This window comes from Lissotriton helveticus, chromosome 11, assembly GCF_964261635.1.
Source record: "Lissotriton helveticus chromosome 11, aLisHel1.1, whole genome shotgun sequence".
Lineage (NCBI taxonomy): Eukaryota > Metazoa > Chordata > Amphibia > Caudata > Salamandridae > Lissotriton > Lissotriton helveticus.
In genome coordinates, this window is record NC_136072.1 from 825845134 (window position 1) to 825870952 (window position 25819).

Here is a 25819-nt window from a genome sequence, read left to right on the forward strand (position 1 = left end):
ATAAGTTTCTGATTTCGCCTTCCTCCTGGTCGGAGTCAAACTCTGAGGAGCAAGACAGGTCGATTTCGTCTTCACCTCCATCGTCGCTATCAATGGGGATAGGAAGGCTAGGGCCTGAGAGTTGCCCATCCAGCGTGCCCGAGGCACCAGCATAGTCACCGCCAGAGCGTGAATCAGAGAGCAAAGGCTTTGCGCTTCTGGGTTTTTTAGCCATTTGGGGTGGATTAGAAGTGGACTGCCTTTTTCTTTGGCTTGTTGAGGCCTCTGTAGGATCCCCTTGGGTCCTCATAGGTGGCCAAGCCGATTTGGCCAGGGTTTCCAATTTTTTGTTAATGGTGTCCTCAAGGGATCCCATTACCTTGTCAAGCGTTTTGTTGATAAGGGTTTCCAATTTGTCCTCCATAGAGGATGAAGAAGGGTCAGAGGACATGTTGATAAGCTGAGATCAGACAGGTAGTAAGCAGTGAAAAACAACTGAAAAAGAAAGAATGTTGGAAACAAAATGGATGTAGTGTAGTTATGGCAACAGGGGTAGTGGAAAGGGTCTTTCCTCTAACAGTCCCAGTAAATGGTTGTTAGTCCTTTGTTAGTTTTGTGTGAATTATGCCCTTTAGTCCTTCTTCTGTGTTAGTAACCCCTTTTTTTTTTTTTTTTTTTTAATTATATGTGCTGGTTGGTGGAAGATGTCAGCTCGAGAGCGCCGAGGATCCGCGAAAAAACGAAGGCGGGCAAGACTCCTAAAGCCAGTAAGTCGGGCAGAGCCTCGTAAGTGCCTCGCGTATATAGCGAGGCTCATTTGCTTGACTTCGTCATTTGCCGGTTTCCATGGTAACACGGCACGGCCTCGCGTCGGAGCGAGGGCGCCGTGTCATTGCCATGGAGACGCGTGAGGCCGGGGGCGGCGTTCAGAAGACGCCGGCCCCGGTGCGAGGTCCCAGCGCGTGCAAGCGAAGGGCGCGGGCCGGCGTTTCAAAAGACGCCGGTCCCGCGTGGGAGGCTAAGCGGCTAAGCGGCCTAAGTCTAAAAGAATCGTGGATTCGGGTCCGCAAGGGGGAGAGGAACCGCCCGGCCTTAAGGAGCCGGGGAGGGTCAGAGAAAGCGAGGGAGCGGGCGGGTGGGGAGAAGCACCGTGCGCCGCTCTTGAGAGCAGGAAACAGGAAAGGGATAGAGAGAAGACACCCGCAGGGAGGCACAAGGTTGCCAGGTTAGGGAACAGGGTAGCCAACAAGCAAGGTATAAGAAGACATTTAAGATATACAAAATATATAAAATATATAAAATGTGTAAAGTATGCTGCCGATTAAAGGGAGGAGGGGAGTAGGGTGAGAAGAAACACACTCAGTACAGTTCCCCTCGACCCAATCTAATACAAATAGAGAGCACAGACAGGTAAAGTGCGGAGAGCAAATATAAGGTACTTATCTTGTGAGCAGCAGCAACAAAGAAGGAAGTCTACTGTGTGTGCATGGACTATATCCTCTCTATTGGAATGTTCATTCAAGTTCTAGATCTCTCATTGTTGCTGCTGTGAGCTACGCAATAAAGGGATTTGCATAATATTGGCCTCCGTGTCGTGCCATAAAATCATCCCTTGGGGTATCTGAACTCTGAAATAACAGATGTTTTTACCTAACCATCCATACTTAATCATTTTACTTGTTCAGCCATCTATGTACTTATTAATACACACAACTATGCTAAAAGTACGTATCAACTAGGCAACGGTGATTGCACTGCTGCTGTAGACTGTGCGCTGCCTGTTATTTAAGAGCGGAGGCTTCACAGATACTTCCTGGGTTTTACCTGTTCTGTGACAGTACGAAGGTTGTACTGTCCCTGCAGTGTCAGGGACGGAAGTTTCCACTGTTGTTAGTGCACTGTGCCTGTTCTGAGAGGAGGGAAGCTTGCACTTTTGCCCATGTTGTACCTTTTATTTTTTTCAGTTTTATATAGCGCAAACGTGACCCATAGGTAGTGGAGTGTTTTACATGAACACCAGTTACATTACACAAGGACACATTCATGTTTGTAGGCACAGGGAAATTAAGTGATTTGCCCAGAATCACAGGAATTTGAGCCAACGCCGAGACTCAAACCTGATTCCCCAGTTCCAAAGTCTGCAACTCTGACCGTTACGCCACATCCTCCCCAATCTGGTTTATAAGTAATGGAAACCTGCTCTGCTGATGACCAGCTATACTTGTTGTGCCAGAGATGCTGTGGTGAACTCCTTCTGTGAAGATCGGAAGCTTGGGAAATGTGCACTGCTAATGCACGGCTGTGCCTCCTCGGTTAGTAATGCTTGCACTGCTGATGGTGTGCTGTACCTATTAATTGTAGGGGGGAAACTTGTACTCCAGATTTCAGAAATATGAATCACACCACTATTGTGTACTTGACTACTGGTGTCATGGCGTGCATCTGGTTGTGGGTTCTAGCCATCACTATGAGCATCCCCTGGATATCCATCTCTTCTCTCAAGACCTGCATGAAAGGTGTCACCTTTCTCAGAGAAGAATACTTAACATTTCTGTGTATGCTCAGGTAATGGAAGGGCAATGAGACAGTACTTAAATAGCATTTTGTGAAAAACCCTCAGTATTCTTGTCTGTAACATAGCAGTTCTGCCTCTGTATCAGAACCACTTTCAGAGATCCACGGTGCGCACAGGGACTGCTGTGCCCAACCGTGTTGGGTGAGGGCTTTTACTCCTGATGTCCCGGGGCTCGACTATTATAGAACCCGCTCAGCTAGGTCAAGTACCCCTTCAGCACTTGACCCTCAGTAGTAGTTGTGGTCAAACAGTCAAGGCTATCTCGGGTGGGGGTTAGATACAGGTTAGTGGAATACAAATCATAACTCAAAGAACAAACAGTACAAACAATAAATCAGTTACCAGCTTGCACTTGTAATAAGAAGTAGCATTTTATTTCTAATTCTCAATATGCAAAGAGATGCAACATTCAAATCCAAAAACACAATCCCTCTTGAGGTTGGGGCTCTAGTAGTTGTCAGGCAAATCCCACACCCACCCTCCTTTGAATAGCGTGTTTAGACTTATTCCCGATTCAGTAGTGGCTGCATCAGGAAATGCAAACTATTAGGCCATACTCAAGAGTCCTCCCTTCTGTCCTCAACAGTGTCTATGGTGCACAGCAACGTTTACGATACAAAAGGGGATGATGGACGGAGCGTTTGAGCAAATCTAACACTCACTCCCAGTCAACTGATCTGGGTTTAATCCATCACCATTCTTTAGCCCACTCAGCCACCCCATTTCAGACATGGCTATATGCAAATCAGTCTGACCCTGTGCCTCATGGGAACAGTCCAGCCCGAACTGCCAAGCCATGTCTTCCATGGACCGGAAACAAGCATCCTGGGACCGGTTTCGGATTCATAATCCTCATCAGCCAGGCTATCTTGAATCCAGTGGCCAAGTGAGCAAAGGACTCACGTCGGAGCATACCCTGCCACACTTAGGGCAAACAAAGCGATACAAAAGGGGATGATGGACGGAGCATTTGAGCAAATCAAACACTCACCCCCAGTCAACTGATCTGGGTTTAATCCATCACCATTCTTTAGCCCACTCAGACACCCCATTTCAGACATGGCTATATGCAAATCAGTCTGACCCTGAGCCTCATGGGAACAGTCCAGCCCGAACTGCCAAGCCATGTCTTCCATGGACCGGAAACAAGCATCCTGGGACCGGTTTCGGATTCATAATCCTCCTCAGCCAGGCTATCTTGAATCCAGTGGCCAAGTGAGCAAGGGACTCACGTCTGAGCATACCCTGCCACACTTAGGGCGAACAAAGCGATACAAAAGGGGATGATGGACGGAGCGTTTGAGCAAATCAAACACTCACCCCCAGTCAACTGATCTGGGTTTAATCCATCACCATTCTTTAGCCCACTCAGCCACCCCATTTCAGACATGGCTATATGCAAATCAGCCTGACCCTGTGCCTCATGGGAACAGTCCAGCCCGAACTGCCAAGCCATGTCTTCCATGGACCGGAAACAAGCATCCTGGGACCGGTTTCGGATTCATAATCCTCATCAGCCAGGCTATCTTGAATCCAGTGGCCAAGTGAGCAAGGGACTCACGTCTGAGCATACCCTGCCACACTTAGGGCGAACAAAGCGATACAAAAGGGGATGATGAACGGAGCATTTGAGCAAATCAAACACTCACCCGCAGTGAACTGATCTGGGTTTAATCCATCACCATTCTTTAGCCCACTCAGCCACCCCATTTCAGACATGGCTATATGCAAATCAGTCAGACCCTGTGCCTCATGGGAACAGTCCAGCCCGAACTGCCAAGCCATGTCTTCCATGGACCGGAAACAAGCATCCTGGGACCGGTTTTGGATTCATAATCCTCATCAGCCAGGCTATCTTGAATCCAGTGGCCAAGTGAGCAAGGGACTCACGTCTGAGCATACCCTGCCACACTTAGGGCGAACAAAGCGATACAAAAGGGGATGATGGACGGAGCGTTTGAGCAAATCAAACACTCACCCCCAGTCAACTGATCTGGGTTTAATCCATCACCATTCTTTAGCCCACTCAGCCACCCCATTTCAGACATGGCTATATGCAAATCAGTCTGACCCTGTGCCTCATGGGAACAGTCCAGCCCGAACTGCCAAGCCATGTCTTCCATGGACCGGAAACAAGCATCCTGGGACCGGTTTCGGATTCATAATCCTCATCAGCCAGGCTATCTTGAATCCAGTGGCCAAGTGAGCAAGGGACTCACGTCTGAGCATACCCTGCCACACTTAGGGCGAACAAAGCGATACAAAAGGGGATGATGAACGGAGCATTTGAGCAAATCAAACACTCACCCGCAGTGAACTGATCTGGGTTTAATCCATCACCATTCTTTAGCCCACTCAGCCACCCCATTTCAGACATGGCTATATGCAAATCAGTCAGACCCTGTGCCTCATGGGAACAGTCCAGCCCGAACTGCCAAGCCATGTCTTCCATGGACCGGAAACAAGCATCCTGGGACCGGTTTTGGATTCATAATCCTCATCAGCCAGGCTATCTTGAATCCAGTGGCCAAGTGAGCAAGGGACTCACGTCTGAGCATATCCTGCCACACTTAGGGCGAACAAAGCGATACAAAAGGGGATGATGGACGGAGCGTTTGAGCAAAGCAAACACTCACCCCCAGTCAACTGATCTGGGTTTAATCCATCACCATTCTTTAGCCCACTCAGCCACCCCATTTCAGACATGGCTATATGCAAATCAGTCTGACCCTGTGCCTCATGTGAACAATCCAGCCCGAACTGCCAAGCCATGTCTTCCATGGACCGGAAACAAGCATCCTGGGACCGGTTTCGGATTCATAATCCTCATCACCCAGGCTATCTTGAATCCAGTGGCCAAGTGAGCAAGGGACTCACGTCTGAGCATACCCTGCCACACTTAGGGCCCAGTGGCCAACTGAGCAAGGGACTCACGTCTGAGCATACCCTGCCACATGAGGCACAGGGTCAGACTGATTTGCATATAGCCATGTCTGAACTGGGGTGGCAGAGTGGGCTAAAGAACGGTGATGGATCAAACCCAGATCCTTTGACTGGGTGTGAGTGTTTGATTGGTTCAGATGCTCCGTCCATCACCACCCCCTTTTGTACTGCTTTTGGCCGCCATAAGTGTGGCAGGGTATGCTCCGACGTGAGTCCCTTGCTCACTTTGCCACTGGATTCAAGCAAGCCGGGCTGAAGAAGGCTGTAATGCCAGAAACCAGTCCTCGGAAGCTTGTTTCCAGTCCAGGGAAGGCATGGCTTGGCAGTTCGGGCTGGACTGTTCCCATGAGGCACAGGGTCAGACTGATTTGCATATAGCCATGTCTGAACTGGGGTGGCAGAGTGGGCTAAAGAACGGTGATGGATCAAACCCAGATCCTTTGACTGGGTGTGAGTGTTTGATTGGTTCAGATGCTCCGTCCATCACCACCCCCTTTTGTACCGCTTTTTGCCGCCATAAGTGTGGCAGGGTATGCTCAGACGTGAGTCCCTTGCTCACTTTGCCACTGGATTCAAGCAAGCCGGGCTGAAGAAGGCTGTAATGCCAGAAACTGGTCCTCGGAAACTTGTTTCCAGTCCAGGGAAGGCATGGCTTGGCAGTTCGGGCTGGACTGTTCCCATGAGGCACAGGGTCAGACTGATTTGCATATAGCCATGTCTGAACTGGGGTGGCAGAGTGGGCTAAAGAACGGTGATGGATCAAACCCAGTTCATTTGACTGGGTGTGAGTGTTTGATTGGTTCAGATGCTCCGTCCATCACCACCCACTTTTGTACCACAACAACGTTTGCAGCAAGTTCCCATCGGGCCTAACTAGCTCAGTTCACGTCTTATCCGCTCACGCAGCATGGAAGAGTTCAGCGATGCAGCAGCCGCCTTCAAACATGCACCCGGGAGTCCTGCTTAGTTTGGAGTGGTTGTTCTACTTGCGACGTCACCCGGCGGTGCATGCTCTCTATTCGGAGCGGCGCTGCCAGAGCTCTCTCGGATGTCAGAGCTGGTCCTTGCTTGCAAAGAAGCATTAATTTGACTTTGTTCAACAGGCCTGAGCAATCCCTTCTTTAACTCCCAACTGGAGACTGCGAGGATGCAATGTCATTATGCACGTCTCTAGCAGTCCTTTGCGTGGAGTCAGGTGCAGTTTCCCTCACAGCACAAGGCCAACCTGCAAGTCATAGCCTCAACCTCTCCTTCGGGCAGTGGAGGGAATCGTTTGGCAACGTTGCTACTGGCAGAGGTACATTGTGATTCGGACGCAGGCTCTTCCAGCCTCAGCGCCCCAGCCCAGGCAATCACACGTTTTGGCCCTTCTGCAAATTATACTTTACCAGTGGCCCCCTTTGGCATACAGGGTCAATTTATCATAGAGATGAGGTTGTAGCAAGACCTGCACGGCACTCAACACATGTTTCAGTCTAAGGTATCCCTCTCCTGGCATACGGGGGTCTCCTAAACAAATTTTGCACACAGGCAATGACCTGTTCGGTGCCCAGCAGAATCCTCACACCTTGCACAGGGAGTACTCACAGCACAGTAGGGCGCCCCAGTGGACCTTGCTCCCTCCAAATTGCTCCTCTTCCTCACAGGGCACCCTGGTCTTGGTAAGCAGGCAGGTGCTGGTGCTCCAGGCTAGGTGGTCTTGGTTTCTCTGGGTGATGTACCCTCACCTAGCAGGGAGACTAGCAGGCCTTGGCTCCTAGTCCTGATAACAGGCAGAAGTCTTACAGAGCTTCCCCTTCTTACACAGCAGTCTGGCTGCTTGGCAGAAGAAAAATGTTTTGAGGACTCAACCGCCCCTTCTTATAGTCTTTTTCCAGGCACCAAATGTAATTTAGGGTCTGGCTCTTTGAAGGTTTATTTTAGGGTTCTGCTTATTTTGAATTAGGCACTTCTTTCTTTCATCTTCCTTCTTGAAAGAGGTCTGCCACATCAGGCACTACTCTGAAGCACAATTCATGGGAGTAACCAGTATTCACACCGGGATTGCAGCCACAGTAATACCTGCGTCAAAGCATTAACCCTACTCTTTATGATTCTGTTATCAGCCCCATCTCCCTTCCTGAGATGTGTGCAGGACGCTGCCTTGTGATCTATCACTGGATCAAAGCTCAGTCATCTGAGTTATAAAGGGAGTGTCCTCCTTCTCTCAAGTGTGCCCCTCCCAGCTTACAGGAATGCAGCAATACTCAAATCTTCAGGAAGGGGATACATCTCCTCCTCATGTCTTTACCAGGCAAGATTAGGCTTTCCAAAATGAACCCAGGGTTCTTCATACAATGTACCACTGCGGGCACATTTACCCAGGGTACATTCATAGCACCCTTTCTGTTCAGCAGTAATACCTCCATGCATTGTACGCTTGCATGTACACATACGTTCAGTACACACACTCAATCTGCACGTACTGGTCAGCACAAAAGCTTTTAACCAGATGTCCTCTTTAAAAACACACGCACTGCCAGAACACACACTATGTGCACACTACACAACTCTTCACTCATGTAATGTACTTCATGAAAGCACACATATACCTAGCACATGGATTTATCCGCACATTCGCTGTACAGCACTACATCTACCATGTTATGAATTCCTCTCAGCATACATGCACTAACCACATATGCACTGCACAGTACTACAGCTCCTCGGAGTCCCGAGCCTCGGCCGCACACAGCACCATGGCAGAGAGCGCCGGCCTCGAGAATCACCACATCAAGAGTTTCAAGAATAAGGGCCACGTTGTGGAGACCAGGAGAAGACACAGAAATGATGTGACCGTTGAACTGCAAAAGAACAAAAGACATGAGCACCTATTGAAGAAAAAAAATGTCCCTCAAGGAGAAAGTTTAGAAGATTCGAATGCTGATGAGGATTTCAAGATGCAAAACATTACACTAGAAGCTATATTACAGAATGCTACTAGCGATAACCCAGTCATCCAGTTGAGTGCCGTTCAGGCTGCGAGAAAGTTATTATCAAATGACCGCAATCCGCCCATTGACGATCTGACAAAACCTGGAATTTTGCCCATCCTGGTGAAGTGTCTAGAAGTGGATGATAAGACTTTTTTATAATTTGAAGCTGCATGGGCGCTGACTAACATAGCATTTGGTACTTCCGCACAGACGCAAGCTGTTGTCCAGTCAAATGCAGTGCTGTTGTTTTTGAGGCTATTACATTCGCAACACCAGAATGTTTGTGAACAAGCAGTCTGGGCTCTTGGGAATATTATTGAGTTCAGTGATATACATCATTCAGTAACTTGATTGAAGGCAGGTGTCGGCATCGGGGAAACCAGCTTGGCTGGTCTACTGAAGCAATATTAGGTCAAAATGACCGCGTCTGGGGACATCTGACACACCAATTTACTAATAATGGCCACCATGAGTGGGCCCTTTTCCAAAGCACTCCTTCTCCCCTTGTTGTGGAGGGATACAGCATCTATGCCCTGGAGTCTCAGAGACCCCTCAGAGAATCCACAGTGACAAGGAAGTCTCACACAGTTTCACACAGCGGAGGCCTGGGTTCTTATTACCGCAGGGAGCACAGCACAGTACACAGTGACCGGCCCGCCCGATGGAACTATTTGGACTATTTCCCCCCAGGCGGAAACTATAACCCTTCTGTATGTACTGCGGTGCCCGAGCAACCTTTGGCCGATGACCGGTGGAGCTGTCCCATGCAGCTGTAGAGGAGTGTGGCTCTGGTTCACCCCTCAGGCGTCACCTAACCAGTCAGACGTCGGACACATTTTTTCCTCGTCTACCCGTTGTGCCTCCTATACCCTCCTCCTCCTCTTCCCCCCCATTGGTCTCCTCTACCTCCCCTATTCCTTCCCTCTCCCCTTGCCTTTTTTCCCCTCATGTTTATGCTATACTTTTGTATTCACTCAATTCCTTTAACTAAGCTCCAGTAACTATTGTAACTTTGTAACCATGTTCTGAAACAATGTTTCTTCCTCATGTAAAGCGCTTTAATACCTCTGGGTCTAGGCAGCGCTATATAAAACTCAATAAATAAATAAAATAAATAAATCCAGGTACTGTACCCTTCCCATACATACATCCAACTAACGCAGAGTTACTACTCTGGTATAATGCAGCACTCCATATCTACCTAATGTATGCTAAGGGTGAGTTAAGCACACAGCATCGCAACCTTTAAGAAGCTGAGTGATACTGTAGGCCTCACTCTAGTGACAGGGTAAAAAGATCCTGTTCACTACTACTGATCACTACATGGTATGGTGCCACGATCGGTCTTGTGCACTAACTCCTGGTGAGGGCAGTAGCCTTCCACCACTATGAGGGTAGTAGTTTGAGTGGCCCTCCTGCTCCAACAAGATTGCAATCCATGAGGCAGGCCTCTGTCATGGCGCACACACATGATCCAAGTTCACCTATGACAAAGAATCAGCATTAGGAATCTAGACAACAGTACAGCTGAGAACTCAGGACAGGGGAACATGTCTTAACCCCTTCGCTGCTAGGCCTTTTCCCCTCCTGTGCTAAGCCTTTTTTTTGGCTATTTGGGGTAGTGCGCGCTTAGGCCCCTGTAACTTTTTGACCACATAAGGTATCCACGCCAATTTTGCGTCCTTTTCTTCCAACATCATGGGGATTCTAAAGATACCCAGGGTTTGTGGTTTCCCTAGTAGGGGGTCCCAGAAATTAAGCAAAATACAGTACAAATTTTGTTTTTTTCAGAAAAATGGGAAAACGGGCTGCAAATGAAAGCCTCTGGATTTTTCCCTCCAATGTTATCAAAAAAGGGATTGTGGGGCTGAAATCACCATTTTTCTAGCTTTTAGGGAATGACAGTCTTTTGTCAGAGAACCAACATTTTTCACACAGTTTTGGCATTTTTCTGGGACATTTTTGCTATTTTTAGTGCTTTCAACCTCCTTCTGGTTAATGGTGAGTATGAAAGCAATAATGGATCCTGGAAAGCTACACATTTTAGAAAAGTAGACAACATTCTAAATTCAGGAAAGGGGTCATTTGTCTAAATCCATGAAGGTTTCTTTATAGAAACTAACAGTTAAATTAAGGAAAAATTGAAAAATAGTTGAAAAAAACAGCCTTTTGTGTCAACGTTTTCACCTGTAACTTCTTGTAATTATGACTGCTCTTTGAAAGCAATATACAGTTACATCCGCTGGACCTTCCTGGTTGAGGGGATATATAGGACTTGTAGGTTCACCAAGAACCAGACTACCCAGAGTCAAAAACTGAGCAGCAACTTGCAATGGTATTTTATTATGTACCGGGTATAGTGCAATTATTCTTGGAAAATGTATACATGGAAAAATCGGTATGAAAAACACCTATGTATTTCTGAAATGGGTACAAATTATAGAGTTTAGAAACAGTACATATTTGCACATTTTCAAAATTGGGAGTACTCATACTAGCATGAGAATTATTGGTCATTTTTCAAAATGACTTCTTTTTTACACAATGTCTTTCATTTGGAAGGGAAAAAAGCATGAAAACTCAATAGGTAATAACAGTTGATTTACAAATCTGAATTACCCTAAGTCTCCCAATACAAAATGGTACCTCACTTGTGTGGGTCCGCCTTGTGCCCGCGAGAGGAAATGGCTAAAAACGCAACGTGGTCACACCTGAATCTCGCAGTGAAAAATGACCCTTTTTTAGCAGATTGCCAGCAGTAGTTTTTGTACCCTAGCTCTGCCGGCACCTAGGGAAACCTAGCAAACCTATACATTTTTGAAAACTAAACACGCAGGGGAATCCAGGATGGGGTGACTTGACTGCCTCCCACCAGGGTCTGTTACCCAGAAACCCTTGCAAACCTAAAAAATTGTAAAAAACAACAAAAAAACACATTTCCTCCACATGTCTGTGGTGGAAAGTTCTGGAATCTGCGTGTATCCACAAATTTCCTTCCACCTACCGTTTCCCAAAGTCTTCCAAGAAAAGTGGCAAAGTGTCTAGCTGTAGTTTTTGAACCCTAGCTCTACCGGCACCTAGGGAAACCTAGCAAACATATACCTTTTTGAAAACTAGACACCCAGGGAAATCCAGGATGGGGTGACTTGACTGCCTCCCACCAGATTCTGTTATCCAGAATCCCTTGCAAACCTAAAAAAATTGACCAAAAAACACATTTTCTCCACATTTCTGTGGTGGAAAGTTCTGGAATCTGCGTGTATCCACAAATTTCCTTCCACCCTGCGTTCCCCAAAGTTTTCTGAGAAAAATGGTACCCCACTTGTGTGGGGCGGCCTAGTGCCTGCGACTGGAAACGGCGCAAAACGCAACATGGCCACACCTCAATTTCGCTGTGAAAAACGATCCTTTTTTGGCTCACACAAATTTCCTACCACCCAGCGTTCCCCCAGGTTTGCAAGGGATTCTGGGTAAGGGGACGTTGGGGGATCCACGCAAGCCATACCTCCTTGGAAGCCCCCCATGGGTCTACTTTTCAGAAATGTGTGGGTTTGGTAGGTTTCCCTAGATGCCCGTCGAGCACGGGGCCAAAAACCTAGGTGATCCCCTTGCAAAAGCAAGTAGTTTTGAGATAGGCAATTTTGATGGCGCCTCACTACGATTTTGGGCCCTTGCCTGTTGCGGGTACTTTCGCCTCCCACACAAGTGAGGCACCATTTTTATCGGGAGACCTGGGGGAATTTTGGGTGGTAGGAAATTTGTGTGAGCCCGGCGATGCCACACTTTCCCAAAGAAAAATGTGTGAAAAAACTAAAATTGAGGTTGGCAAGGGATTCTGGTTAAGGGGACGATGGGTGAGCCACACAAGCCATACCTCCTTGGAAGCCCCCAGGTGTCTACTTTTCAGAAATGTGTGGGTTTGGTAATTTTCCCTAAATGGCCGCCGAGCACGGGGTCAAAAACCCAGGTGATCCCTAGCAAAACCAGATTGTTTTGACAAAATTAGTGGTTTAGTTCTGCAGCATGACGATTTTGGCACAATATTGCAAGGAAAATGTGACAGACATTGAGAGTTTTGCAGGATATTGAGGATAGAATAACTTGTTAGAATTCACCAGAGAGACATCACCCTGTACTCCCATGGGTTTTCAACAATATCTACAATTAGTAGGTTATTCTTAGGTGGAATGTACACCTTGGCAGAGAGACTAAAAGATTCCTGCACAGCCATCTATTCCTCAAGAAACACACACATACTGGTTGGATTTGGCATGAGGGCGAGTGATGGTTCAGTATATAAAATTTTATTAACAAGAGATTTCACAAAAATGAAATGCACTGTCAATTACATGGACAAAATAAACGAACCAATGAATCGCAGCTCGTGAGATGTAAAGCCACTTCCAGGCACCAACCGCTTTACAGGCCATTCACACACCTTTGATACACAGAAGACCATTCACACCACCAGGCACGAAAGCAACACATCACACCATTCACAAAAAAGGAACAAGGGGCACCCTGCTTCAAAAATAAAAATTATTACTACGCAGCCATCGATTCCTCAAACACACACACATACTGGTTGGATTTGGCACAAGGATGAGTGATGGTTCAGTATATACAATTGTATTAGCAAGTGATTTCACAAAAATGAAATGCACTGTTAAAAATTGAAAGGACGAGAAACTGAACCATTGACTCACAGCTCGTGAGCTGTAAAGCCACGACAAGGCACCAACCTCTTTACAGGCCTTTCATACATCTTTCATATGTGTGACACATACAAAACATTCACACCGCGGGCCTATAACATTACAACACTTCCACCACCAGTCAGAGCCATTCAAGAGCCCATCGCTTTCATTCACCCACATTCCTGACAGAACCTACACAAACTGATGGATTGCATGGAGTGGCGCTCAGCTAGCAGTGAGTTTAGTGACCAGCATCAAGTCACTACTCACACACCGCCAGCCGAGCACCAGTCCACGCACACCGCCAGCCAAGCACCAGTCCACGCACACTGCCAGCCAAACGCCAGTCCACGCACACCGCCGGCCAAGCGTGACTCCACGCACACTGCCAGCCAAGCACCAGTCCACACACCGCCAGGCAAACGCCAGTCCACGCACACCGCCAGGCGAGCGCCAGACCATGCACACCACCAGCCAAGCACCAGTCCACACACACCGCCAGCCAAACGCCAGTCCACGCACACCGCCAGCCAAACGCCAGTCCACGCACACCGCCAGCCAAGTGCCACACACACCGACAGCCAAGCACCAGTCCAGGCACATCACCAGCCAAGCACCAATCCAAGCACACCGCCAAGCAATCGCCAGACCACGCACACCGACAGCCAAGCACCAGTCCACACACACCGCCAGCCAAGCACCAGTCCACACACACCGCCAGCCAAGCACCAGACCACGCACACCGCCAGACAATCGCCACTCCACACAAACCGACATCATATTTAAGATTTGTTTTTAAATAAATAAGAAAACACAAACAAATTGCAAATCGATACAAATCTACTAACACAACAACTAAAATTAAATACACTACACAAATGCCAACTTTGAAACTGAACAAAAATTATTAAACAATAGAGGCCAGGCAGTTCACTTTACCACTCATGGATGCTCCCAAAAATAATTTTGTGTGTGGTACATTCTAAAACAAGCAGGCACGCACAGCTCAGGGTTAGAAGGACACTCGGGGCAGTACATACGAACCTCCTTCAACAAACCTCTTCGCCGCCAACAGACTCTACATCTCCGACTGGGAAAGTCTTTTGAGGATGTGGGAGGAATGTGATCAGGAAAGTGGCGATCTTTCAATCTAGCAACATCCTCCACCACTCCAACTCTAGGAACACTTGCCTGTTCCACTAAAACAAGTCTGCCTATTACAGACTCCTGAAACTTTACAAAAGTCATCTTTGACGGAGGAGAAGATTCCTGGAACACAACAAAAGCATTAAAGGTTGCCAAGTGGAAAAGATGGATAGCCAACTTCTTGTACCAAATGTAAGCTTTACGAAGAGCAGCATACGGTTCCAACCTCTGATCTACTCTGTCAACACCACCCATGTGCCTATTATAGTTTAAAATGCACACAGGTTTGCGCGCTTCAGCAACCTCACCCCAAACAGTCACCGGTTCAGTGCTTTCATCATGGATGGTAGTCAACATGTAGACATCTCAACATGGATGGGAAAACATGGCGGCCGGCTAGGTGCGGGCTGCGGGTGTCGGTGAAGGCGGCGGTGCGGCAGTACCTTTGTGTCCTGCGCAGGGCGGGAACGAGTGGAAGGCATTGCGGAGAGCAGCTAGGATGTATCTTACCTGATTTTGTGTTTTTTTCCGGTGAATTGCAGCGCAAGCTGTGCATGGCGGGTCCAGCTGTTCGGGGCTCGCAGACACGGAAGGAGGCGGAGGCGGAGTCAGCAGTACAGGCTGAGCTCTGTTGGGAGAGAGCAGCATTCGAGATCGGTAGAGGCCGTCGGGCTGCTGCCAGGATTCTGTACCGAGGTGGTGGAGCTCTTGGACAAGGCAGGCAGGCATTTGCTCTCAGTAAGGTAACAACAGAGAAACACCCTCCTGTTTTAGACGCAGCAGATTTTTTGCGTGACTTTGGAGGTACAGAGCAAATCACGGGGGACCTAAATATTGAAGCCCAGCTAGTAAAAAGTTTGATTGGAGTTTCCAGATATGCTTTGAGAAGTGCTGGGAGGGGGGGGGGCTGAGAAGCTGTTATCTAATTATACAGGCTCACCTAAGACCAGTAATAAAAAGGTGATAGGAAGCAAATATAAAACCATAGTAAAGAACAACAAGCAGTTTAGTAGGTGTAATAAGTTGGGGAGGGCAGGCTCATTGGAGCGTAAGATCATGACAACACCCTCACTCACCTCATTTTTTAAAGTTGTGCCAAAGACTCTGATATTAAAAGGCGAGTCCCCGACAAAGGTAACAAGTTTAGCAGCAGCTCCCAAATTTAAACCGGCCTGTTCTAGCACGAATTGTAGTTTGGTTGGGGACAAGAATACTGGGGAGGTGGCTGCAGAAACAAGTTTACTGGACTGGTCTAAACATTTGAGCCCCAATCGTTTTCAGGTCCTCTCTTTAGATATGGAGGCTGTAGAGCACGCTCCACAGGTTCAGACGGATCCAAGTGACAGTGCAGAGCATAGCACAGAACAGCTTGCCCTTTACTCCAACCTAGAAGTTTTAATTCCTGCAGTAACTCTAGGGCCACCAGATGATGCGAGCGTCCTCAGCATATCAGTTGTTGAGGTGGAGACATCCATTCAGTTGGTTGGTCAAAGGGAGGAAGGGTCGGAGCCAGATCCAGAACCAGAAGATTGTGATTTTCCAGTTATTGCTCTCCTAAAAAAATTAAATACTGACATGCATAAGGGTTTTGAGGTCTCCAAGCTGAATCAGGAAAGTATTAGAGCTGCATGTAGTTTGTTAGAGAAAAAAATTGATGACTTGAGTTGCCGTACATTTGCTTTAGAGGTGGAAGTTAAGGATCTTCGAGAGGAAGTTATGGTGAATCGTAAGGAGTTAGATGCTATCAAGAGTAAGGATAGGGAACAAGAGGAGAGGGTAGACAGATTGGAAAATATGCAAAGGAGAAATAACTTGAAGATTTTAAAGCTGCCGGAAGGTAAAGAAGGTACGGACATTAAGGAACATGTAGTATATTTATTAAAGAGTATATTGCAGCTGGAGGAGGGAGAGGAAGAGATCGCTAGGGATATTGAGAGTGCACCGCGATCCCTTTTGGGTTGTTTTTTGGGGTTTAAAATAGCATACGCCTGGCAGGCATATTATTAATATAGTTTAGTTGGAGAGTAGTTTACGTGCACCGCCCACTGCAGGGCATCCATAGGGCCTTAGGTATCCAGGATAGGTTTTCCGGGGTAAGGGGGAGGTTTGGGGGTGTTTTGGGCGGGGGAGGGATAGGGGGTAAGGGTAAGGGGAGAAAGGGAGAAAAATTCCTCAGAAGCTTTTTTGTTGTCAGTATGCACGAGTTTGCTGGTTTAGGCTGGCATGAGTGGGGGTAATTTAAAGGAGCTGAGAATCCTATAATGGAATATAAATGGGTTACGTGTGAAAATAAGGAGAGAGTTAATTTCGAAATACCTGAGGGATTCTTCGGCTCAAATTATAATACTACAGGAGACCCATTTATCAGGCAATGAAAGTAAGGAACTTTTCTAAGCACAGCTGTGGGTGTCTCATGCAGTTTATACTCCTCAAACAGCGGTTACTAAGGGAGTTGTAGTTTTAATCAGGCAGGGGGTAAATATTTCAGTTGAGGGTAAAGCTGCGGATGTAAGAGGTGTAAGAGGCAGATGGCTGATTGTGAAATTAAAGATTTGTGGGCAAATGTTTATTATTGTTGGTTATTATGGCCCGAATCAGGATGACATAGGTCCTTTAGCTGATTTGGCTAGGGAATTATTGAATTTTCCCGGTAGGATTATTATGGCTGGCGATTTTAATACTGTGTTGGACCATAAGCTAGATCGTTCGGAAAAGAGTAGGGCTATGGTGAATCCCAAAATGTCGAATAGAGTAAAGTTGATGATCTCCCAGCTAGGATTGCGAGATATTTGGAGATTTAGGTTTGGACAGCAATTAGGGTTTACATTTTATAATAATAAATATAATCATAAATCTCGAATATATTATTTTTTGTTTGATTCTATGGTGGTTGATTCAGTGACCCATGTGGGTCATGTTGGAGTACATCTTTCGGATCATTCAGCTATTACACTTTGGTTGGAAATAGGGGACGGTATATTGGGTTCAATATGGAGGTAAGATCGTACGGTCCTCTATGATCAGGAAGCACTAGAGCTTTTGAATGAGGAGACCAAAGTAATTTTTGAAAAAATCTGGTATCAGCTAGGATTGAGACTGTTTGGGATACATGTAAGGCTTTTTTACGAGAAAAATTGGGAGCTTTGGGAGCAAAGAAAAGGAGATTATATTACAGCAAGGTAACAGATTTGGAGAAGAAGATTCGTCAGCAGGAGGTTGATATGATAAATCTTGGTAGATCTACTTCAGATGAAATGTTAATGTTAATGTTAATGTTATGGGTGTCTTATATAACGCTCAGCTACTCCATGGAGTGTCCCGGCGCTTTTTCCAACCCACAACCGACTACAGAAGAATGGCAAAAGGAAGAGGGAAAAACAGGTTACTGTCCATACAGCCATGTCTTTAAGTCCTTTCTGAAGGCCAGCAGACTTGAAGTACATCGGAGTGACAGAGGAAGGCTGTTCCATAGCTGTGGAGCCAGGCGTTTGAAGGAACGTCCCCCAATCCTAGCCTTCCTGACAGTGGGGACAGTGGCCAGGCCAAGGGATTCTGACCTAAGGGATCTAGTAGGTTTATAAAAAGCAAGACGTTTCTGGATGTACTCCGCTCCCATAGCATTCAGTGCCTTATGTGCCAGCGTCAGTGCTTTAAAAACAATACGATGCGGATAGGCAACCAATGTAAGGAGTTTAGCAGGGCCGACGCTCTTGCTTGGCGGGGAAGGCAAAAAATCGCCCGTGCCGCCGAGTTTTGGACCACCTGAAGTTTTTGAAGTAGATAGTCCGGAAGGCCCAAATAAAGAGCATTGGCATAGTCCAACCTAGAACAAATCAGAGACTGGACCGTTATTTTCCTATGCACTATTGGGAGCAAGGGGAGAAACTTGCGTAGCATTTTGAGCAGACCATAACAAGTGCCAGTCAGACCCAGAATCTGGGACTTAAACGAAAGGCCATTGTCAATTTTGACCCCCATATTCTTAGCAACTAAAGAGGAAGATGCAGGAGGAAACGTGTTTATAGGCCACCAATCCAGCCAGTTCGGGTCCGCCTGACATCCAAAGAAAAGCACTTCTGACTTATCAGGATTGCATTTAAGGCTATTTCGTTGAAACCATTCGAAGACAGCCCCAAGGCAGCTCCGAATGCTCTCTCCGTCAAACTCTGCCCCCTTATGACAAGTGAAAAGGAGCTGGGTATCATCGGCGTAGGATATGATCTGAGCCCCAAAAGACTCAGCCAGTACCGCCAGAGGGGTCATAAAGATATTAAAAAGAGTCGGGCTCAACACCGAGCCCTGAGGGACTCCGACCTCCAGAGGCGGTACTACGGCTGAGTAAGGGGGGGCCCAGACCACCTGTCGGCGACCTGCTAAATAAGATTGAAACCAGCTCAACACCGTCCCTCTCAGACCGATTTTGTAAAGTCTGCTGAGAAGAGCCTCATGAGGGACGGTGTCGAAAGCCGCCGACAGGTCCAACATAACCAACATAGCCCTTCCTCCTGCATCCAGCACTTCTTTTATGGCCTCATTGACCTCCAGGAGTGCTGTCTGGGTACTAAGATTGGATCGGAAACCCGACTGGGTGGAATGCAGCAGACTATGGGTTTCGAGATAGGTGGAATGCACAGTGTGTACATGTTTTTCTGCAATTTTAGCGAGGGCAGGCAAAAGGGAAATTGGCCTATAGTTGGCATGGATCTCGGGGTCAAGGCCAGTTTTTTTAAGGAGTGGTACCACCATCGCTTGTTTCCAAACCGCCGGGACCACGCCACTAGTCAGAGACATATTAAGAATAGGATTTATCAAAGGATTGATAGACTCTGATACCCTTGCTAAACATGTTGCCGGGCAAGGGTCAGAAGGTGAACCTGACTTGAGCTTAGCCAGGAAGTTCTGGGAGGCGGAGATAGAAATAGATGGAAACTCCGAGAGAGAGGGTTCCAAATCGGTTGTCCTATTCAACAGATCCCTCGAGGTGGTGACACATCTCGGGCCAGGGGGAGAAAAAGAGTCTTGAATCAACTTGATCTTAGTGGCGAAAAAACTCGCCATCGAGATCACCCAAGGCTCAGAGAACTCATGTTGCGATGCATTAGCCTTAGGAGTAATAAACTCCCTTACAATAGTGAAAATTTCCCTGCAGGAACTTGAAGCAGTCTCAATTCGTGCAGAGAAATAATTCCTCTTTTCGGTCATAATGTTCGCATGATAGACCTTAATCAGGGCCCTATAGGTAGTCTTATCCTCGGGTCATACTTCTGGCGCCAGCGCCTCTCTGCCGCCTTGCAGTTGCGCCGAGATAGCGCGAGAGCCTCCGTAAACCAAGGGGCCGAGGCCCGCCTGGCAGATACCCGAGGAGAAGTCAGCGGGGCTAATTCATCTAATCGCTCTACCAGCCACTTCTGTAATGAATCGAGATCCCGCTCAAGATCACCTGAGAAAGAGCAGGGGTGATCCACACAGGCCTGGGCTAAAAGCTCCGAAGTGACTCGGTGATATGCTCGGCTAGTCTGCCTAGGGTGGCATGGTTTTGCGCCCGAAGGTGTACTGATACCCAAAATCTGAAAACGAATCAGAAAATGGTCCGACCAAAGCACAGGTACGGGGCTAGCCATATCCAATGGAATGGTGGAAAACACCTGGTCCAGGGTGTGGCCCTTATTGTGTGTTGGGACAGATAGGTGGGGAATAAGGCCCAAAGGGGCGGTAACATCATTGATTTTGGTTGAATCCCCATCCAACCCGGCATCCATGTGAATGTTAAAATCCCCCAGCACAATACAATGCTCTGTTTTTAGACACAATGATGAAATTAATACCTGCAGCTCCTCAAAAAAAGACCCCAGCTGACCTGGTGGTCTATAGACCAAGAGCCCGGAGAAAGAATGATGAGGGGATAGAGCTATTGAGAAAGCCAGGGATTCACAACCAGAAATGGGCTCCATAGGGATAACCACACAAGTGGCAGATCTTCGTACCACGATCACCACCCCTCCGCCCCTCCCAATTTGTCTATCATATCTAAAAATCACATATTCAGAAGGGATAGCAGTCGAAATATCAGGGTTAGAGGAATCTCCTAACCATGTTTCTGAAAGGGTCGTTCAAGAGCTAACAGAGTTAAAATCAGATCTAGTGGGAGTTTTGAAACAGAGGGTCAAGGAGAAATGGAATGCAAGTCAACTTGCGCACTTTGAATATGGTGAGGGTTGCAGCAAACAGCTAGCGTGGAAGGCAAAGAAGGACCAAGTACGAAATCTGATTAAAGAAGTGAGGGATGTGGAGTTAGGGCTGACCATTACAGATAGCAAAGGAATAGTGGCTGCTTTTCATGAATATTTCGTGAGGGTTTATAATGAGGATCTCAGGGTTGAAGAGCAGGCGGTATTGGACTGGGTGGAGCTTCTGGAACCTCTATCGGATGAGTTTAAGGACGTTCTAAATCGGGAAATATCTCAGTCAGAGGTTGAAGGGGTTATTAAAGCGGGGAAAAGAGGTAAAGCTCCTAGGCCAGACGGTCTTCCTGTCGAAGTTTATAAATCTTTGGGAGGCATATTAACACCAGTTATCTGGCAGTTATTTAATCAGATTTTTTTGGGTAAGGCTTCTTTGCATTCTTCTTGGAACGAGGCAAATATTATACTAATACCGAAGCCAGGGAAGTCACCAAACTATATGGAGTTATATTGGCCTATATCATTACTTAATTGTGATTATACATTTTTTGCAAAAATGATGACTGATAGATTGAGTGTTGTTATTCCACAGTTAGTCCACGAAGATCAAAAAGGTTTTATAAAGGGCAGATATCTGAAAGAATGACCTTTTTCACTTATTGGTACCATCGACATGGCTTCGGCCCATGATCTTCCCTTGGCGGTTATCGCGTTAGATGCCGCCAAGGTGTTCGATCGTGTAAACTGGGCCTACCTACATGCCTTAGTAAAACATCTCAATTTAGGTCAGAATTTTTGTAAATCTATTGCAGCTTTATATCAGTCCCCCATGTCTAGAGTCTCAGTAAATGGGATACTTACTCAGCCAATACCAATTGTGCGCGGGACCAGACAAGGATGTCCCCTGTCACCACTCTTATTTGATTTATACATTGAGCCCCTGGCATATAAGATAAAAGCTGCAGAGAATATTGTTCCATTTGAATTGGAAGGTTGGTCCAAAAAGATTGGGCTATACGCCGATGATATAATTATTTATACCCCTAATTTACAACAGTCAATGGAGTGTCTTTTAGATCTGACCAAGGAGTTCAGGGCTGTTTCAGGTTACGCTATAAATAAAGACAAAACAGAAGTTATAGTTTGGAACACAAATGCTAAGGGAATTGTTTGCAATAGTGAGATGAGATATCTTGGGGTCAGGATAACGCAGGATATAAGGGACCTCACTAAAGTTAAATTTCTTAAGCTAAAAAAGGAGATAAGTGCTAGTCTACGAGGTTGGGCACATCTACCGCTGTCTTTGTTTGGCCGGACGAACTTGGTGAAAATGATGATTTTGCCAAAGTTAACATTTTTGTTTGAAACAGTTCCTTTGATATGTAAGAAAGAGTGGTTTGTAAAGCTACAAAGTGAGATCAGTTCTTTCTTATGGGCTTCAAAAGGGCCACGTCTCTCTTGGAAGAAGCTCAGGAGAAAACTCGTTAAAGGAGGTTTAGTGGTCCCGGACCTTCAACTTTATTCATGGGCCTTCTTGTTGAAAAATTGCAGAATGCTGTTGGATACCCTGACAAACTCCGTGACTGGGAAAATGTTTTGTGCAATGCTCAGAAAGAATACGTTTAATGAGCAGGGTTTTTTATATAAGTTTGCTGATCCGAAATTCTTTAAAAAGGTTAGGCTAAAGGTTTTAAGAGATTTAGCAGAGCTGTGGTTTAGAATAAGGAGGGCATTAAAAATGCCATATTATAGCTACACGGCTCTGATTTGGGACACACCAGGGTCTCCCCTCTGGTCAAAGGATGCATTGGCTCGACCACTAAAAGAGCTGGGCCCCCAGAGATGGAAGGATTTATTTCCTGATGGGAAGTTGGTCTCTTGGGGACTTTGCGAACAAGAATGGGGACAGAGTTTTTCCAGGTTCAAATACTTGCAGATTCAGAGCTGGTCAATGGAAATGGAAAATCAAATTGGAAGCTACAACGAGTTGGAGGAGAAGCTTTTTTCAAATTGCCTATTTAAAAAAGAAGTCGCATTGTGGTATTGGCTGATGCTAGAGATGGAGGACGGCCCCTTTAAGTTGCCTGAGACCCTGTGGGGAAATTGCTTGCCGGAGATCGCAACAGAAGACTAATGGCAAGTAACAATGTCTATGCTCTATAAAATAGTGAAACCTGCAAATTTAAGGCTGAATCATTTCTTTACGATTCACAGGGCGTATTGGTTCCCTCGAAGACTTTCTAAATTCAGCTCTGGCGGAGTGGTGGTGTGCCCCAAGTGTATAAGTCCTAACGAAGATGAACTGCACATGTTCCTGTTATGTCCGAACATAAAAAATTTTGGGAGGCCGTGAGTAGCTGTTTGTAAAGAGCCCTTGGCCTGCAGATCAAGTTAAGCATTGAGCTAGTTATATCTGGAAGACTTGACCTGCAAGGTAAGGGTACAGATGATAATGCCAAACTTATTTTTTACGCTATACTTTTGGCACGGAGAGAGATTTGTAAATTATGGGTTTCTCCGGCCTCCCCAACAGAATTGGATTGGTTACGGGCGATGAGATTTATCGCTAAGTTGGATATTTCGAATCAGACTAAAAAAAGATATAGATTTTGGACTCCATTTTTGTTGTGTTTTGGGTGAGGGAAAAGGTCTTTTTGTAAAATACAAATCCAATGATTAAGCCTTCGCCTACCTCGGCTGGTTGAAGTCTTCCCAGGTATAGGGAAGACTGGCGGTAAGGGTGGACACGCTCTGGAGGAAGACTCTCTGTCCTTTCCATTCAGTGGGCTATGCCTGGAGGAGAGCCTCACTTCCGAATAGCGTTGCGCAAGCCTTTTTTTCTGCAAAGCCAGTAAATGAGGTAAAAAGCCTAGGGTGGTCTCGTTTAGTAATGGGCGGTGAGAAGCCAAATGAGGATAAAAAAATAAATAAAAAAAACATGTAGACATCTCTCCTGTCTGAAAACTTCACAGTTAGAAGCTCCTCGCAACGCAATACACTGCACTGTCCACGGACAAGCTTTTGACAAACAAGTTCTTTTGGGAAACCTTTACAGCGGATTGTGCCACAAGCAACAGTGTCCACTTTGGCCAATTCCCTGAACAACCGCACACCAGTGTAGAAGTTATCTACATATAAATGATGGCCTTTGTTAAATAATCCTCTACCAAGTTCCCACACAATTTTCTCAGTCACTCCAAAAGTGGACGGACAACCAGGGGGGTTAATCCTGGATTCCTTTCCGATATACACCCTGAAATTAGAAACATATCCAGTCCGACTGTCACACAGCATATACAGCTTAATTCCATAGCGAGCCCTCTTACCAGGAATGTATTGCCTAAAAACCAAGCAGCCCTTGAACAACACTTAAAGCTCATCCACTGCAATTTCTTTCCCTGGAGCATAGATGTCAGAAAATCGATCAACAAAGTGACCAATGACAGGCCGAATCTTGAAAAGACGGTCACAATCAGGGTGATCTCATGGCAAAGCTAAACCATTATCGACAAAATGCATCATCCGAAGCAGAAGCAAATACCTATCACGACTCATGACTGCCGGAAATATAGCAGTTGCCATCAAGGGACTAGTAGACCAATATGAAGCAATTGATGGTTTCCTTAGCAAGCCCATCAAAAAAGTTAAACCCAAGAACTTCTTCATCTCTTCCAGATTTGTGGGAGTCCACCGGGTAGCTCTAGCGTGGGGCTTAAGGCTGGCACTGTTCTCCCTCAAAAACTGTTCGGCATACAAATTAGTCTGTTCAACAATCTCTGCCAAAAACACATCATCCATAAACATTTGAAAAAAATCAATTGGCAAAAGGTTTTCAGTGTTCACCCTACACCCTGGAATACCAGTAAAGTCTGGCAATGCCGACTGCACCATGCCTGGGGCAACCCAGAGGTCAGCACTTTCAACGGGAAGCCTTGCAGCCCCAGGCTGCCGCTCAGCTGCCTCTTGACTCACTATACCAACGGGAAGTCTTGCAGCCCCAGGCTTCAACCCAGATGACTCTTGTCTCACTATATCAACGGGAAGTCTTGCAGCCCCGATGCCTCTTGTCTCACTATACCAACGGGAAGTCTAGCAGCCCCAGGCAGCAGCCCAGATGCCTCTTGCCACACTATCAAAACACACAAGATGATGGACAGAATGTTGAAAATGGCAAAACATTCACCCCCAGTCACAGATCAGTCTAACACAAATCCTGTGCACACGTTTCTGAAATATTAGGTTCTACAGTGAGTACTCTCTGTATAGAGTCAAAGTTCAAAATTGAGGTCGAGATCCAGCGTTGTTGAAAGTAAGTTTTATTCTTCAGTCTAGATCAGTACAAACGAAAACAACTAGCTGACACGTGTTTCGTCACACCGTGTGAAGGCTGTGACTCTTCAGGGCTGTTGCAATCTAAAACAGATGTAGCAGTGCGCCAGTACGAAAGGTGAAGCGTTCTGGCAAAGGAATGGGAAGATGCGAGAATGAAGGTCGGTGTGTCCACGTAAAGTAGAAACAGATGGAAGCCTCAGGACAGGTGAGTCCGTGGTGGCGTCCGGTAATCTTGTGAAGTGCACGGATGTGTGCATAAGGTTGGAGCTGCAATCCAGGTAGCGGAAGAGTCACAGCCTTCACACGGTGTGACGAAACACGTGTCAGCTAGTTGTTTAGCGAGCAAGGGACCCACGTCTGGGCATACCGTTCCCACATAGGGTGCACTATCGGCACAGCAATGTCCTCCTCTAACACAGGCACTTCATCCACACCAAAAGTAGCTTCATCAGCACTCAGAGTATCTTCATCATCAGATGATGCCATGTGGAGAGAAAACTCACTGCCTGAATCTTCCCCTCCCACCTCTGCCTCAGAATCAGAGTCAGTCTCTGAACCATGGTCAGAGGAAGAATCAAAAAGCATTCCAACAACTTGCTGAGCTGTAATCCGGCAGCTAGCCATTATCCTTATTAAGAAAGGAGACTGCACAAACAAGTCAACAACCAACACTGTGCAAAGTAAGTAAACAATGTGTGCCTTTATCACAAAGATCTATATACTGAAAAACTATACAATTCACTAACAAGGGACAGCTACACTCACCAGCACCTACTCTGCAAAAACACAGCAAATAGTCAACGATATCCCACTAGAAAAAAAATGAATCTACAGAAAACAAAATACACATCAAGCACAAATGCAAAACATTTTTTAGACACTCAGAACACAGAAACCAAACATACTGGTATTATTACACACTTTGCAAAAAACACATTTACACTGAAATTGTACAAAAAAGGTCTCTTACCAAACAAATGCAACTACACA

The 25819-nt window shown here is 46.4% G+C and overlaps 1 protein-coding gene across 4 annotated transcripts in view; it reads right to left on the bottom strand.

The window, feature by feature from the left end:
- The window catches only part of LOC144792108 (myoferlin-like), a 2487894-nt gene that overhangs the window by 306875 nt on the left and 2155200 nt on the right, over nt 1-25819 (bottom strand). The window lies entirely within an intron of this gene.